Source organism: Symphalangus syndactylus, chromosome 8 (assembly GCF_028878055.3).
Source record: "Symphalangus syndactylus isolate Jambi chromosome 8, NHGRI_mSymSyn1-v2.1_pri, whole genome shotgun sequence".
Classification (NCBI taxonomy): Eukaryota; Metazoa; Chordata; class Mammalia; order Primates; family Hylobatidae; genus Symphalangus; species Symphalangus syndactylus.
This window is the reverse complement of record NC_072430.2, coordinates 24,374,707-24,391,223: the sequence shown is the minus strand read 5'-3', so window position 1 is coordinate 24,391,223 and position 16,517 is coordinate 24,374,707. Positions and strand designations below refer to the sequence as shown.

Genomic DNA, 16,517 nt, shown 5'->3' with positions numbered 1-16,517 from the left:
GGTTTATTGAAAATGAAAGTACACTCCACAGTGTGGCAGCGGGCCCAAGCATAGGGCCTCAAGGGCACCATTACAGAATTTTGGGAATATTAAATACCCTCTAGAGGATTCCACTGGTTACTTGGGGTACACCCTATGCAAATGAAGAGGATGAAGTAAAGTTACGAAGTCTTTTACTTGGCCTACACTGTATGGAGAGGATATTTCCTGTTATAACTGAAGTGTGAATCATCCTTATGTTCCCTGCCTGCAGACCCTATTTTCCTGCCTCATCTCTTCCCTGAGAGAGGTGATCCCCATAAATCTTTATAGGAGGCAGAGGGACCAATGGTCTTTTTTTTTCTGTAACTGCTTCATGCTGGCTTGGGGTGTAGTCCCTACCTATTGGGGATCAAGGAACTCTCACCCTGCTCTGTATAGTGGAGGCAGGGTAGCTTCTTGTTGGCCAGGGTTGGTGTCTTCACCTGCAACTGGCTGGAACCTTTGTTGCCTGTTCATCTGAAGCTTGATGGTCTCTATGCAAGAGGAAATGAATTTGGTTAAAAGATTTAATGGGAACTTCAGGGGGTAGATACCTATGCTGTCAAGAATGTTTGTTACAGAGATTTGCAGGAGAAAAGAAGAAAACCTGGTCTGTTCTAAAATCTATGTGTTTCCTTAAAGTCTTAGCACCAACGACACCATTTTGGTTTGGTTTGTTGGGGCCTAGTGCATGAGCTTAGTCCAAAACAATGGCCTCCCAGAATTTTGTTTAACAAGTTCCTGGCCAGGCACGGTGGCCCACACCTGTAATCCCAGCACTTTGGGAGGCCGAAGCAGGTGGATCACCTGAGGTCAGGAGTTCGAGACCAGCCTGGCCAACATGGCGAAACCCCGTCTCTACTAAAAATACCAAAAATTAGCTGGGCATAGTGGCGGGCGCCTGTAATCCTAGCTACTCAGGAGGCTGAAACAGGAGAATTGCTTTAACCTGGGAGGCAGAGGGTGCAGTGAACCAAGATTGTACCATTGCACCCCAGCCTGGGCAACAAGAGCAAAACTCCGTCTCAAAAAAAAAAACCAAAATAAATAAAAAATTTCCCCTTTTTGGTCAGGTTCTCACTTAGGTGAGAATGTGATCAAAACTTAGGGCCTAGTGCCGTTCTCTGTTACCATCATTTTGGGTTTCTGGTCTTACTTAGCCCATCATTCATAGGTTACGGTGTCCTCATGGTCACATATTTCTTGCAGCTCCTGTTATTCCAGTTGGAGAGAGACCATATGACATTCTAGAGATGGCTGCATGCAAGCATTTAAAACCTTTGAGAGAATACAGCCCAACAGGGTGACTATCACTATGACTATTGGGAGGATAATAGTAAGAAATTGGAATATGCTCCTTACCCAAGGTCCCCACAAGCCAAACCTCCTAAAATCAAAGAGACCAAGGAATGACTTAACTAAGCAGTTTCTTTGTTAATCCCCTAGCACTGAATTTCTATAATCTTCATTTGATGTATTTCTCCATAGGCCACATGTGCCAGCAGCTGCACAGATATGTCTTTGTTCAGCCAATTCTATCATAACTTTCACAAGAAAATTTAAAGTCTGTTGTGTAACTGTAGCCTTTACAGTAGAATGTGCTGTAGAGCCTGTCATAAGGGATATATTGCTAATCACTGCTTCTTTTACTTTAAAACATGGAAAAAGGACCTAATAAATTATGGCCTTCTAGAAGAGTGAAGGCCTCCTGGCAGTGATATCTTTAACCCGTGATGTGGGTTAAGAGGAATGAACCAATGTTTTGTTTCTGACTGATTATGAGGCAACCATAATGAGGTACCATTAAAGTTTTTTTAACCTGCATTGGGCCTTTATCCTTTATCCATCAAAGTATAAAGTTCTTCATGTATAAGGCTGGCTGCAAACTCCTTCGCACATAAAAGTACACCCCATAAGTGCACAAAACAGACCCCTTTTCCACTTCTATTGTTCATAGAGGCATAAGCAAGGGAAAATATTCAAAGATGAGTTTCATGATAGTGGAGGCCTTAATCTGTGAACTTGGGAAAAGCCGTTCACATCAAGGATGCCATCCTCTTCTGGGGAGAAATCCCCCTGGTTAGCCTTACCCTGAGGGTTCCAATGGGCATACAGTTCCAAGAGTATGGAGGGACCCTTCACAGTTTTGAGATTATGAACCCAAAGTTCCAGGTCCCGAAGTTTTGTTGCAATGTGGATGGCAAGGACAGTCTTTCTCTGATGTTCTCAGAAGATCTAAACTATAAAAAGCTTTTTTACCTGGTGAAAATACACTATAGACTAATAATCTACTGTTACAACATCAGCTCTCTCGCATGGGAAAGCTTTTATACAACCAGAACACATGCACTGAAAATAACAATTGAATGAAATCCCTTTGTAAAATGTTTAAGTGGCCTACCAGGTGACCAATTGTACCTGAAGCTTTAATTGTTTTCCCAGGAATATGGGATCAAACATTGGTTATAAACTATTTTAGTAATTTATAAGTCACTACATCGATGTATTCAATTTGGATCATTTTATCTTTTCCATGTTGAGTCATGGAATGCAGAACTCTTAATAATAAAAGCTTTAAGGACTTAGGAAGGACAAGGTGGCCATCCTGGTTCTCCACGAGGCCCTGCTTAATTAACATTAGACTTATATTATCTCGGATACTAGTTGTTTTTCCAAATTAGGTACATAGCACTGACAAGAAAATTTGTTTTTTGTGGTTTATAATAACTTAGCATAATAATCATAATTATAATTGATAGTGTCTACTTAGATATTAACACTTTAGAAATCCCATACAATTTTGTAACACGTATTAGTATTATTCACAAAAATATAACCTAAAGAAGATCGAACATCATTTTGGCAATCTCATGTACCTAAACATGTCAAATAATCCTGTTTACCTCCTTTCTGGATGTTTTCAGGGGCCCTCTGATCCATCCAAAAAATCAGGCATTAGGAAAGACAATTTTGAAACTGAAGTTTGATTTTGGAATTCCAGAGTACCATAAATTATTTATTTTGCCAAAATGACTCAGAAATTTTAAAGAAGTAAAAACCTTTTATAACCTTTTACAAAAAAACACACACACACATTCTACTGTTCTTATACACCTTGCATGTAAAACTGTTTCTAGTAGTCTTTTTTTTTTTTTTTTTTTTTGAGACAGAGTCTCACTTTGTTGCCCAGGCTGGAGTGCAGTGGCACAATCTCAGCTCACTGCAAGCTCTGCCTCCCGGGTTCACACCATTCTCCTGCCTCAGCCTCCCGAGCAGCTGGGACTACAAGCACCCGCCACCACACCCAGTTAATTTTTTGTATTTTTAGTAGAGACGGGGTTTCACTGTGTTAGCCAGGATGGTCTCAATCTCCTGACCTCGTGATCTGCCCGCCTCGGCCTGCCAAAGTGCTGGATTACAGGCGTGAGCCACCATGCCTGGCCTCTAGTAGTCTTAACTGCATGTTATAATGGCGAATTTTAAAGTAAAACCTGCTAAGTTATGTTCTGGTAAAGTTTGACTATTTCCAGCATAGCTAGAAGCGTGGCCAACTCCGCACGTCCCCAGGCCTTACCTAGCTGGAAAGCAGGCAAGTTAAACAATTTTCAAAAGCCAAAGAAGCAGCTTATGACCTTCAAGCATTTAGCAAACCCATTATTTGAACATAATTTGGACCACATGTTTACATTTTGAAGACATTTATATTTTACCAATAATCTTTAAAACTGTCTTTATTTCCCAAAGATTACTCAAGTCACGTGAACTAAATAAAAGGCATTACATTTTTCACTTTTCCGACAAAATATTTGACTTAAGCTTTTATTATTATTAAACCAATTAATGTAAAACTTTACAGAGGAGACAAACAGTGACTTTTCCTTTATATTTAACCAGTTTGCGCAGAGAGAAAGAAGCCAGAGACTGACTAGTAAGAAACTCTCTCCCTTTTGCTGGCATGCCAGGTTTCTGGGTTCTCTCTCCCTGAGTGGCCCTAGCCACCCTGCCTGACCATATGCAAACAAACACATTGCCATGAATTAAGAATATTCACAAATAGTTTACAAATTTTGGAGACATGAGGCAGAGAGAGAGAAATATGACTTAAATTCTATTTACAAGAGTATACTCAAGACACTTAAATTATCAGGAAGCCTAAAATCCAAAAAGTTAGTTTAAAGGTAGAAAGGTGGTGTGCTCCATTAATTCCTGTGGGCCCGACAAAGGTAGCTTTGGAATTCCAGATAAATGGAATGAATGATGACTTGCTAGAAATACATGGGAAACAAAATAACTATTCACAGAACCAAATAAAAGCCTTCCACTAGGAACTAAAAAGAAATCATAGTTTTATACATATGGATACACAAGCAAAGCCAGAGGAGAATAAACAGCAAGTGAATGAAAACTAGAAGCCAAAAACAAATAAACAGGAAACCAACCCTAAATTTTCCTACTCAATTTACCCTGGAGGCTACAGTGTTACCTAGGGCCTCCAAAAACCCACATAATGAATATTTTAATCCCGACACATAATTCCGTATCCTTAAGTTCACCAATATTTTCATACAGCCTCTGCAATTAAGAAATTCACTTTAGGCACATGGCCAATAAGTACTCCAGCACTATCCATGCAAAACAGTAAACATAGTGTGAAGCACTGCAAGCATGTATGTGAGATTTGGCTTTGCGCTAAATCCAGCTTCATGCTTAACTATATTAAAAAAAGAATTGCCAGGCCAGGCACAGTTTCTCATGCCTGTAATCCTAGCACTTTGGGAGACCGAGGCGGTCAGATCACCAGGTCAGGAGATGGAGACCATCCTGGTTAACACGGTGAAACCCCGTCTCTACTAAAAATACAAAAATCAGCCGGGCGTGGTGGCGGGCGCCTGTAGTCCCAGCTACACAGGAGGCTGAGGCAGGAGAATGGCGTGAACCCGGGAGGCGGAGCTTGCAGTGAGCCAAGATCGCGCCACTGCACTCCAGCCTGGGCGACAGAGCGAGACTCCATCCCAAAAAAAAAAAAAAAAAAAGAAAAAAAAGAATTACCAACTTCCGATGCATTTTTTTTACAATACTTGTTTTACTGTCGATGAAAAGAGTCAAACTCTGTAAGATATTTTAAGAGATTTATTCTGAACCAAATATGAGTGACCACGGCCCATGACCCAGCCCTCAGGAGGTCCTGAGAACATGTGCCCAAGGTGGTTGGGGTACATCGTGGTTTTATAGATTTTAGGGAGGCATGAGACATCAATCAAATACAATTAAGGAATACATGAATACATTGGTTTGTTTCAGAAAGGTGGGACAACTTGAAAACGGTGGGGTTGGGGAGCAGTGTTCCAGGCTATAGGTAAATTTAAACATTTTCTGGTTGACGATTGAGTTTTTGTCTAAGGACCTGGGATCAATAGAAAGGAAATGTTCATAAAAGATTGTGAAAAACCAAGGTTCTTATGAAGTCTCATAGTGGCTGCCCTTAGAAACAATCGATAACAAATATTTCCTATTCAGACCCTTTAAAAGGTGCTAGACTCTGCCAGTTTTGGTAGACAACATATAACAGTAAGTGCACATACAAATAAACACATCTAGATGTGTATACACACACATAAATGAAAATCCAGTAGCTTGGAACCTTAGCCATGAGATAGCAATACAAGCTTACTGTTTTACTTTGCCCCAATAGATAAGCCAATGAAGGCTACGAACCAAAATTTCGGGTAAAGCAGTCTCCTTGGCAGTTTGGTTGTTAAAGGCCAGACCTCCCCAGACTCCAAAGAGTGCTGGAGCCAAACAGTACCAAAGGAGGGCATCACACATTAACCAGGCTCCCTGCTTAGAACAGCAGCACAAGTGGGATCCATGCAACACCATCCCACTTTCCCAGTAGACAGTAAACTCCAGATTCTAAACAATTTTGGGGCCAAGCAGCCATTGCAACTGCAAGAGAAAATTCTAAGGAGGGCTTAGTACTAGACCTCAGAACCTCTGCCAAGAGCATCCCCTTTGGGGAGGTTGAGGTCTGCAGGATCCCCCAGAGCATCCTCCTGTGGGCTCCAATCTTAGAGTGTCAGATGTCTCTGACCTTAGGTGGGCACCGGCGCCACTTTGCATGTGTTCCTTTCAGAGCCTGCGATGAGCTTTCCTTTGGTACCTGGGTGTAATCCCTGACTTTTAGCATCCTTATAATTTGATAAGGCCACACCTTCCCATGCCTCCTGTTCTGTTAGAAACAAATTTTCGGTGCCACAAAGTGAACCCAGCACTCAGGCAAAAGTTTTCTCAGCAAGGCAATTTACTTATATAGAAGGGTGCTTCTGGCATGCAAGGCAGAGGCAAGGGGGAGCATGCAAAACAAAGGAGAACAGGAGTTTCTTATCCCTAACGCAGACCCTGTTCCTGTGTCTTCCCCCTGTGGGCTGGGGTCAGACCGCACAATCTAGGCTAATTCCGATTGGCTACAGTTGACATCATCAAAGGAGGCAAGGGTGGGCCTTTGACAGGAAGGACAGGTACAGTACATTTTGGGGTGTTTGGGCACAGCAGAGAGAGGGAGGGCTGATAGATGAATGGGTATGATTACCTTTTAGAATAGAACAAAGAACCAGGAACAGAAACTCTTTGAAGAGGAACTATTTGTTCTCAACAACAATTTCCTCCTCTTGAATTTATACATTTTCCTTAAACCTATCTAACATGATTTGGATTTGGTGATCGTTCAGGGGGAAGAATTTATTACTATAGGATTGGGAAGAACTAGAGAAGTTTTTGTGAATAGCTGTCTCTATAAGTCTTTGGACTAGTCCACGAATGCAGGGCATGATGCAGCATCCAACAAGAATAAGCACAGCTATTGCGATTGCAAGAGAGGTAACAATAGAGGTCATGAGTCCTTTCCATTTACCAAACCATTTCCCTAACCATCCTGTGAAAGGGTCACTTATCCCAGAATTTGTGGCTAATTCATCTGACAAGGAGGTAAGACCTTGTAAAGCTTTTGTAATTGTTCCATCGGGGGCTGTATTGTTGGGAATGTAGGTGCAGCATTGGGTTCCTATCATAACACAAACTCCACCTTTTTCTGCTAATATCATATCTAGGGCCATTCTGTTTTCCCAAGCCATTTGGCTAGTAGGCCCTAATTGTTCAGCTATTCCTCGGATAGCATCCCTAGTGTAATTAATAAATCGCTGCTGGTTATAATAGATGTAATTTATCCAACCTACATTCTTATTAACAGCTACCGTTGGAAATAATGATTCAAATCCTGCAGCTATTGGGTTTCGGGCTTTGAATCTATCGGGTACCCCCTGTGGGACTCCAATTGCATCTATATAGACACTGGAGTCGAAAGATCCTTGAGGGGCCTCTCTTGTTTTACGGTGTTGTAGTTTCTCTTTTTTTGGTTGTTGAAATGCCAGGGTGAAAGGGATGGCCAATTGAATTAGAGCACAAGTACCACTCCAGTTGTGTGGCAGAGTGTCCAGCAGGTGTCTACCACAATACCACCATACATCAGCTCGGGCATGAACAAGGGCAGACTTATTGGTAAGCTTTTGGAAAGACTTAATCTCACTGCATCCCTGTAGGTCCCCAAGAAACTGCAAATTTTTTCCCCGTCGTGAGAGACAGGAAGTAAACTTGGCATCTGGAGATGGAGGCTGGAAGGCCCTCTGGGGCTCACCCTCAAGTTGTTGAATTTCAGGGAATCTCATAGAGAGACTTCGACAGAATTCACTATCCCAGGCTGTGGGGTGTTGGAAAAGAGCCACCATGCAGCCCATGCCAGGTTGGGCAGAAGACCATCCAAGTGGAAAGGGGACGACTTGGGCCTCTGGCCTACCTTGCGCACAAGCGTAACAGTCGCTTTTGTTTAGACTGCGAACAGAATATTCAATCCATTCCATCCAGGCATTTGCTTCTTTGTATCCTGTTTCAATTGTCAGTGTTTGTTTTAAATTTTTAATCTCTACAATAGATACTTTGTTTTTGTCGTCAGGTGAAGAGACAGTGGTCTGGTCAGCGGGTGTAGAAGAGGATAGACGTGGAGATATGAGGGGTGGAGATGTAATGAGGTGCAACTTGAAGAATCCTATGGGGTCTTTCCCTCTTACATCTGCTCCCATACCATAGAAACGGTTTAGGGTGGGGGAGGAATCTCGGAGAGTTGAGATGGTGATGGAGATTTGCACCGGGTTACATTGGTTATATCGACAATTGGGAGGGGCACTTCCTTTAGTAAAATGGATATAGGGCTTTAGAACCGCTAGCGGGAAATCCTTTGAGGGGACCCAATCTTGGTGTTGAGTGGTCCAAACGACATATTCCCAAGAATGACAAAACGGAAACCTACGCAAGTTAGAAGCATCTGCTTTGGAGGGGCAGAGATATTTATCTGCTGCTGCAAGCTGTCTCTGGCTTTGGAGATCCCCACAAGGTATAACTAAACAAGCATCAAAGGTAATGGTCTGGGGTGAGTCTGATCTAGTTACGTTAATAATGAGGTGGCTAGCAAGAGAACAAGGAAAGAAGAAGGAGTAACAGAATAGATGAAAGAGAATTAAACTTTCCTTAGCTTTAGTTGGGTAGGATTTTCCCCTGGGACTATGGCCCATGACCCTGGAGGGGGCGGTGCTTTCTGGACTCGGGCGTGATGGGTCCATCCTTTCTCGGCAGTTCAGACTGCAGTTTCAGTTGTTAGGAGCACTAGATATGGTCCCTCCCAGGACGGTTCAACTTTCTCTTCTTTCCAGCTCTTATTGAGGACGTAGTCTCCGGGCCGGTGCTGATAGACTGGAAACTCAAGAGGCAGGGTTTACGCTAAGAGATCTTCAGTCCTAAGGGAAGATAAGGTAGAAGATAGACCAAGTATATAATTCCTAAGGAATTAATCTTTGGTCTCAAAAGTGGGAATATCACTAGTGGAACTTAAGTATGGTAACCTATAGAGCATTTCATAAGGGGATAAGCCAACATCTGTTTGAGGGACAGTTCGGATCCTGAGTAGAATGATGGGGAGACACTTAGTCCAGGGTAATGGGGTTTCTAAAATTAACTTAGATGATTTTTTAAAGTCTGATTCATCCTTTCTGTTCTTCCTGATGAGGATGGATGCCAGGGGCATGATACTCCCATTTGATTCCTAAAGTTTGAGTAAGCCCTTTAATGATATTTTCAGTAAAGTGAGTCCTGTTGTCTGAGTCAATGTTTTCTACTGGCCCGAACTGAGGTATTATCTTCTCTAGTAATACTTTAACCACATTATTAGCTGTTGCACTGGGGAGGGGAATGGCTTCAACTCAATGGGTGGGGTGGTCTGCTATTATGCCACGAGCAGAACAGTTTCTTTTTCCTTCCCCAACTCGGGGCATTCTCTTTCGAAGTGGCCTGCTCTTCCACATTTGAAGCACCTATCCTGTCCTCCCTCTCTCTCATTTCCAGGATTATTTGACCTTGCTCCCCCACACTCTTTAGAGGGCCTGGTAGCTGAGGGTCTGGGTCCCCTAGTAGGAGGCTTGGGTCCTCCAAATGGGGTTTGGACCCTTTATAATTCCTGGCCCCCTGGAGTCTCTGTTTAGAAGCATATGGCTTGAAGCCATCTGTTGGAAGGTGGATAGCATAAGTTTCGTTTTTTGTTTTTGCTTTTCTTAATCTCTCCTCACATATACTTTTTGGGCTTCTCCTAGGGGTTCCTCTCTGGACCGGTTTTTCGTTTTCTAGTTTCTGCAACTTCTTTGCTATGTCTGGCCAGCTATTTGTGACAAAATGTAGCTTTAATATTCCTTGCCCAAGAGGGTCTTCTGGATCTAAATCTGCATATTTCCTTATTTGTCCCCTTAGTCTTTCTAGAAATTTCATGGGCCCTTCATCTTTTTCCTGTTGCATGTCAAATGTTCGAGAAAGATTCTGAGCATGGGGCACTGACTCCCAGATTCCTTTAATTATCATTTCCCTAAGATCTTTCATGTTTTCCCAGCAGACTGCGTTGTTATTATCCCATTGAGGATCTTGGGCTGGGAATTTCTGGTCTGCTGCAGGAACATTAGATGGCCAGGAGAATGTTCACATTCCCAAATTGTCATAGCAGCCCTGCGAATCATCCCCCTTTCTTCCCCTGAGAAGAGGATACCCAGGATGGACATTAATTCGGCCCAGGTATATAACTGGGGGCCTAGGAATTGATCTGCCAGCCTGTATGGGTCATCTAGCAGTGGCTTAAGTTCTTTCTTTAAACCTCGAACCTCTGAACTAGTCAAAGGAGCATTTACAAAGCCAGTAGCTCCTCCTCCCTGGGGCACCTCTCTCAAAGGGAACAGAGTTGGAGCTGATTCCTTAGAGGCAGAGGGGAAAGGAAGATTTTGAATATCCTTCTTACATGGTAGTCCCTTTAGGAAAGGATACTTAGGCTGACAAGGAACAGACTCATGGGGTGGTGGTAATTCTCAAGAGTCAGAGTATAAGGGGGAGGAATAATAGGAGTAGCAGAAGGATCTGGGACCGAGTCCAGGGTGGCAGCAGCTGCCTGTGGAGGGGGCAGGTCAAGTGGGGGGGAATTAAATGGGGAAAGGTGGTTTAGAGGGTTCCAGGAGTTGGGATCCCTCTGCCTAGGGGTTGGTTTTTCTACGCCTTCCCCTGCATTCTTTGGGGGAAAGAGGAGAACAGGTTGTTTCCTCCAGAAGAGGGCATAGTCTCTTCCTGCAAGACCAGACTTTTGTCATTCACATACTGAGTTAAAAGTTAACAGACCCAATCCTCATCTGATCCATATTTTGGCAAGAAGATGGCAGGTTTGAGGATGGGTTCCTTGGCCCAAATGAAACAACAATATTTTATCATCTGTTGCTTTTTCTTGTGCCTATTCCTCTCATTCTCCTTCCAATATTTTAGCATGAGACCTAGAGGACTGTCGGAGGGGATCTGACTATCCCCGTCCTTACCTTTCCCTGTTGTACTAGGAGTGTTTCCCATCTTGGAGGTTTTGGATGCCCCCTTGAGTGTGTGTGTGGCCCAATCTCTCTTACTAGAGTTCTCTTGCCTTCCCTTTTCTCTAGAGGCTCAACCCTCATTAATGGAGGTTTCTTGCACTCCTTTCCATTCGCTTCATCCTATCTGGCCACTTCCTTCACAGGAAATTAGGTCCCTCTTAGCATTGGCATGCTATAGCCCCACAGCAGGATCTGCCCTAAGCCATTTGAAGATGAGGTGACCACAGAACCACCGATAGTACCCACTCAGCCTGGACAGCAGTAATGCCTATCACCATTCACACAAGCAGCACTGCATGCAGTAGTGCCTATGACCATTCATACACACTTTCAACCTCCAAGATATCCCAACCACCAACGAAATACTTCACCGCCCCTACGGCTTTTCTTACTTTGGTCTTGTGTGCAAAGTTACCTGGTTGCCACGGTATTTGTAGGCAAGCCTTTCCTTCCAACGTTGCCGAGAGTCCAGGTTTATTCGTCACAGCAGGTGGGGTCCCGATCTCTAGCCCTTGAGGCCACGTCAGCAAGGCAGTGGGTCACGTCTCCCCCTGGGAGATGACCAGAGACCACTTCCCCAGAGGAGAATGGGAATCCTGGGCAAGGCCACAGATTGTTAGAAACAAATTGTCAGTGCTGCGAGGTGAACCCAGCATTCAGGCAAAAGTTTTCTCAGCAAGGCAATTTACTTCTATAGATGGGCGCTTCCTGCATGCAAAGCAGAGGCAAGGGAGAGCATGCAAAACAAAGGAGACCAGGAGTTTTTATGCCTGAAGCAGACCCTGTTCCTGTGTCCTCCCCCTGTGGGCTGGGGTCGGACCACACAATCTAGGCTAATTCCGATTGGCTACTGTTGACATCATCAAAGGAGGTGAGGGTGGGCGTTTGACAGGGAGGACAGGTACAGTGTATCTTGGGTGTGTTTAGGCACAGTGGAGATAGGGAGGGCTAATAGATGAATGGGTAAGATTACCTTTTAGAATAGAACAAAGAACCAGGAACCAAAACCCTTTGAAGAGGAACTATTTGTTCTTAACAACAGCAGCACAAGTGGGATCCATGCAAAGCTATCCCACTTTCCCAGTAAACTCCAGATTCTAAACAATTTGGGGGCCAAGGAGCCATTGCAACTGCAAGAGAAAATTCTAAGGAGGGCTTAGTACTAGACCTCAGAACCTCTGCCAAGAGCATCCCCTTTGGGGAGGTTGAGGTCTGCAGGATCCCCCAGAGCATCCTCCTGTGGGCTCCAATCTTAGAGTGTCAGATGTCTCTGACCTTAGGTGGGCACTGGCGCCACTTTGCATGTGTTCCCTCCAGAGCCTGCTATGAGCTTTCCTTTGGTACCTGGGTGTAATCCCTGACTTTTAGCATCCTTATAATCTGATAAGGCCACACCTTCCCATGCTTCCTGTTCCGTGAACTTTAATGATAGGAACTGGAGGCTGGGTGGGTTTCTTTTGCCCTTAGCCAGTTGAATAGGAGAAGGGAAGAATTTAGCATAAGAAAAGAAGGTTTAAGTCCTGAAACATGCGAGTTTGCTCTGAGCTGTGCCACATGTAGGGATCAGGGACCACACTCAGAAAATATTTTTTTTTAAAAAAGAATCCTTTCCCATTCTGGACAGGGCAATTATTCCCATTCGTTCCTAGGCCTTCAGGCAATACTGGAGAGTGACCCCAGCCAATTATCCTTAATTTCCAAGGAGCTACTGGGAAACAGCCACTGAAAGACTGAAAAAGAAAGAGAGATAAAAAAGAAATGAAAAAGACCCTGGTCCCTTCAGTGAACTGGGCGGTGGCATTTAGGCTTCTCCACATGGAAACCCCTTGGTTTCACTGGCCACGGCCAGAAACCTGCAGTTGCTTTCGTATTTAGGCGCTGCCCACCAAGGGTCCTGAGTTGGAAAAGAAGAGAGAGAGGGAGAGAGAGAGAGATTGATTGATTGATTGATTGATTGATTGATTCCCCTGTATGGAGCAAAAAGGAAAAAGAGAAAGGAGAAAAAGAAATCCCAAACTTTGGACTTACCTCTTCATCCCCGCTGGCTTGCCAAAATATGTCACCAGTAGAGGGTGTCCAGGTTCTTGGCATCTTGAACAAAGAATTGGACAAAACGCACAAACAAAACAAGGAAGGAATGAAGGGGTTTACTGAACATGAAAGTACACTCCACAGTGTGGGAGCAGGCCCAAGCATAGGGCCTCAAGGGCACCATTACAGAATCTGGGGGAGTTTAAATACCCTCTAGAGGATTCCATTGGTTACTTGGGGTACGCCCTATGTAAATGAAGAGTATGAAGTAAAGATACAAAGTCATTTGCTTGGCCTGCGCCCTATGGAGAGGATATTTCCTGTCATAGCTGAAGTGCGAACTGGCCTTATGTTCCCTGCCTCCAGACCCTATTTTCCTGCCCCAGTAATGTTGATGCTAACAGCTGCTGCCTCTTGAGGGCACACCAGGTACCTGGCACTGTGCTAAGGGCTTTTATAGCCATTCTCTTTTTAAATTTTGCAAACAATTTCAGGAGGGGAATGCTCTCGTTATCCCCATTCTACAGATGAGGAGACGGAGACTGAGAGAAGTCACTTGCCCAGCTGGTAAATGGCAGGGCAGGGTTTCAAACCAGACACATCACCAAAGTCCACACTGTCTGCTCCAGAGGCCTCACTGTGTGCATCCTGCAATAATTCTGATGCCTGTAGGCCCACAAGGCAAAACATCAGAGGCCTCCTGGCCCTTGGTACATTATGACACGTTAGGCTGTTAGAGAGGTAGGTGCCAAGCTCCTAACCGTAGCGGAAGAAGCCTAACAGTGTTAGTTACATGTTAGGTGCTGTGAATGAACAAATGATGGCATAATTCCAAAGCCCAGAACTTGAGCTTGTTATTTAATCTCCCTGAGCCTCAACTTCCTCTTCTGTCAAATGGGAATGATGATATCATTATATTGGTGCTGAAGGAGGGAATAAGAAACACATGTAAAGAGACAGCACCGACCCAGCGCAGTGGCTCACACCTGTAATCCCAGCACTTTAGGAGGCCGAGGCGGGTGGAACACTTGACGTCAGGAGTTCTCAAGACCAGCCTGGGCAACTTGGTAAAACCCCACTCTACTAAAAATGGAAAAATTAGCCAGGTGTGGTGGCGCATGCCTGTAATCCCAGCTACTCGGGAGGCTGAGGCAGGAGAATGGCTTGAACCCAGGAGGCAGAGGTTGCAGTGAATTGAGACTGTGCCACTGCGCTCCAGCCTGAGCGACAAAAAAGAAACAGCACCCTGCCCCACACCCAGTCAGTGCCCTTGTTCTACTTACATGAATTGGGCCATAGGGGTTTGCTGGAGCAGCGACTTTGTCTATGCTCTGGAGCCATGGTCACCAAGCTCACTGCTGTCACCACTCAACCTTTCCTCCATGTTCCAGAAAAGCAGGTGCCCCTGGGCCTACCCTCAAACTCTCAGGGTACCCTGGGAGGCCACAGGGCACAGAGTCTGGCATCACCATATTTTGAGGGATGTCAGCTCCGGGGCCTGAGTTTGTGAGTAGCTCAGAAGTGAGATGCTGTGGGAGGGATAGCCCCAGGCTGGGAGTTGGAAACCCATCACTTAGAAGCTTGTGACCCTGGGCAAGTCACCTGACCTTTCCTGGCCCCCAGTTGCCTCCCCCATCAAGGGGATGTTAGCCAAGATGGAACTTCAAAGTTCTAGAGCTCTGTGGTTGTGCAATTCTAAGATCCCGCCCTACAGACTCCTCCAGAGCCTAACTCCTGGAGGCAGCAGGTGATGTCCCAGAGGCATATCACGTGCCTTGTGTCACCTCCAGGACATGGCACAGAGGGGTGTTTCAGTGGATGCTTGTCAGTCCTGGCGTTTAGTTAGGTATGTGTCCCCAGCACCATGCTGAACCACAGGCCTGGTCCTCAGCAAGCCTATCCAGGCCCCTTCCCCTTCCCAGAGCCTCTTGTCAGTGAGCACTTGGGGCCCCGGGGGCTGGGCTGGGAGCCTGTTCCTGGATCTTATTCCCCATGACAGCATGGCAGCCCCCAGAGGGCCAAGCTGCACAGTGAAGATTCCCCAGAGCAGGACGCCCCCGTCCCTCTCAATCCAGCACTCAGGGAGCACATTCTGTGCTCTGTCTGCAGCCTCTGCCCCCAGAAATAAAAAAGAGATAGGTTCTCCTTCAAGATGCTCACTCCAAACTAATGCAAAGCCTAGGTGGACTGGCGTAAGGGCTCTAGAGAGGGTTTCCAGACCTGGCTGGGTCCCACAGTCACCAAAGAGCTGGTTAAAAATACAGACATGGATGAAACTGGAAATCATCATTCTCAGTAAACTATCGCAAGGACAAAAAACCAAACACCGCATGTTCTTACTCATAGGTGGGAATTGAACAATGAGAACTCATGGACACAGGAAGGGGAACATCACACTCCGGGGACTGTTGTGGGGTGGGGGGAGGGGGGAGGGATAGCATTAGGAGATATACCTAATGCTAAATGACGAGTTAATGGGTGCAGCAAACCAACATGGCACATGGATACATATGTAACAAACCTGCACATTGTGCACATGTACCCTAAAACCTAAAGTATAATAATAAAAAAAAAAAACCAGACTCCTCCCAGGAGATCCTGACTCAGTGGGTCTGGGGTGGGACGCAGGAATCTGCATTTTTTTTTAGGGAGGGTGGTTGGAGTCTCACTCTGTCATCAGGCTGGAGTGCAGTGGCGTGATCTGGGCTCGCTGCATCCTCCGCCTCCTGAGTTCAAGCAATTCTCCTGCCTCGGCCTCCCGAGTAGCTGAGACTACAGGCACACACCACTACCCCCCGCTAATTTTTTTTGTATTTTTAGTAGAGTCAGGGTTTCACCATGTTGGTCAGGCTGGTCTCGAGCTCCTGACCTCAAATGTTCTGCCCACCTCAGCCTCCCAAAGTAGGAATCTGCGTTTATAATGAGCCTGTCTCAGACCAGGGTTTGAGAACTGCTTCCAGGTGAATGATAACAATTGCTTACCTGGGGGTCTCCTAGGGGCAGACTTTGGGACAAGATTCATATAAAAGGGGTGATTCATGACAAGATTCATATAAAAGGGGTGATTCAGGACTTGCCCTCGAGGAGAAAGCAGGAGGGAGTAGGGGAGCAGGACTGGGAGTGGGAGAAGCCCAGTGAGGGTGCGACTGCAGGGTGACCCCAACCTCAGTCTGGTCCTGTGGGCAGCTCTGGAGCATAAAGTAAACCTGGGGCCACTACTAGGCATGTGTGAGGCTCCAGCACCAGGACAATCCCTGATGGTCCCAAGGGCCAGCACTTAAGGCAACCCCCACTGAGGCTAGGGGATGGGTGTGTAGAGCCGGTAAAGCCTTCAGGGTAGTGGGATGTCAACAGTGATTTCGTGACTGGCTCCTGCTGATGGGGCATCTGTGCTGAGTGAGCCTTTGTGCTGCGACTGCCCACAGAGCTCCCTCTAACCGCTACAGCAGTAACAGCTTTAGGGAAGGTATTACT

At 45.4% G+C, this 16,517-nt stretch overlaps 1 protein-coding gene and 1 long non-coding RNA gene across 7 annotated transcripts in view; one reads left to right on the top strand and one right to left on the bottom strand.

Annotated features, from left to right (window-relative positions):
- The window catches only part of RIN3 (Ras and Rab interactor 3), a 183,466-nt gene that overhangs the window by 103,994 nt on the left and 62,955 nt on the right, over nucleotides 1–16,517 (top strand). The gene's annotated exons all lie outside the window — the stretch shown is intronic.
- Nucleotides 8,777–13,229, bottom strand: LOC129487514 (uncharacterized). The gene is made up of 3 exons (XR_008659349.2): nucleotides 13,041–13,229; nucleotides 11,428–11,608; nucleotides 8,777–8,864 (listed from the first exon to the last, which is right to left on the bottom strand). It is a non-coding gene; the product is annotated as an uncharacterized lncRNA (long non-coding RNA).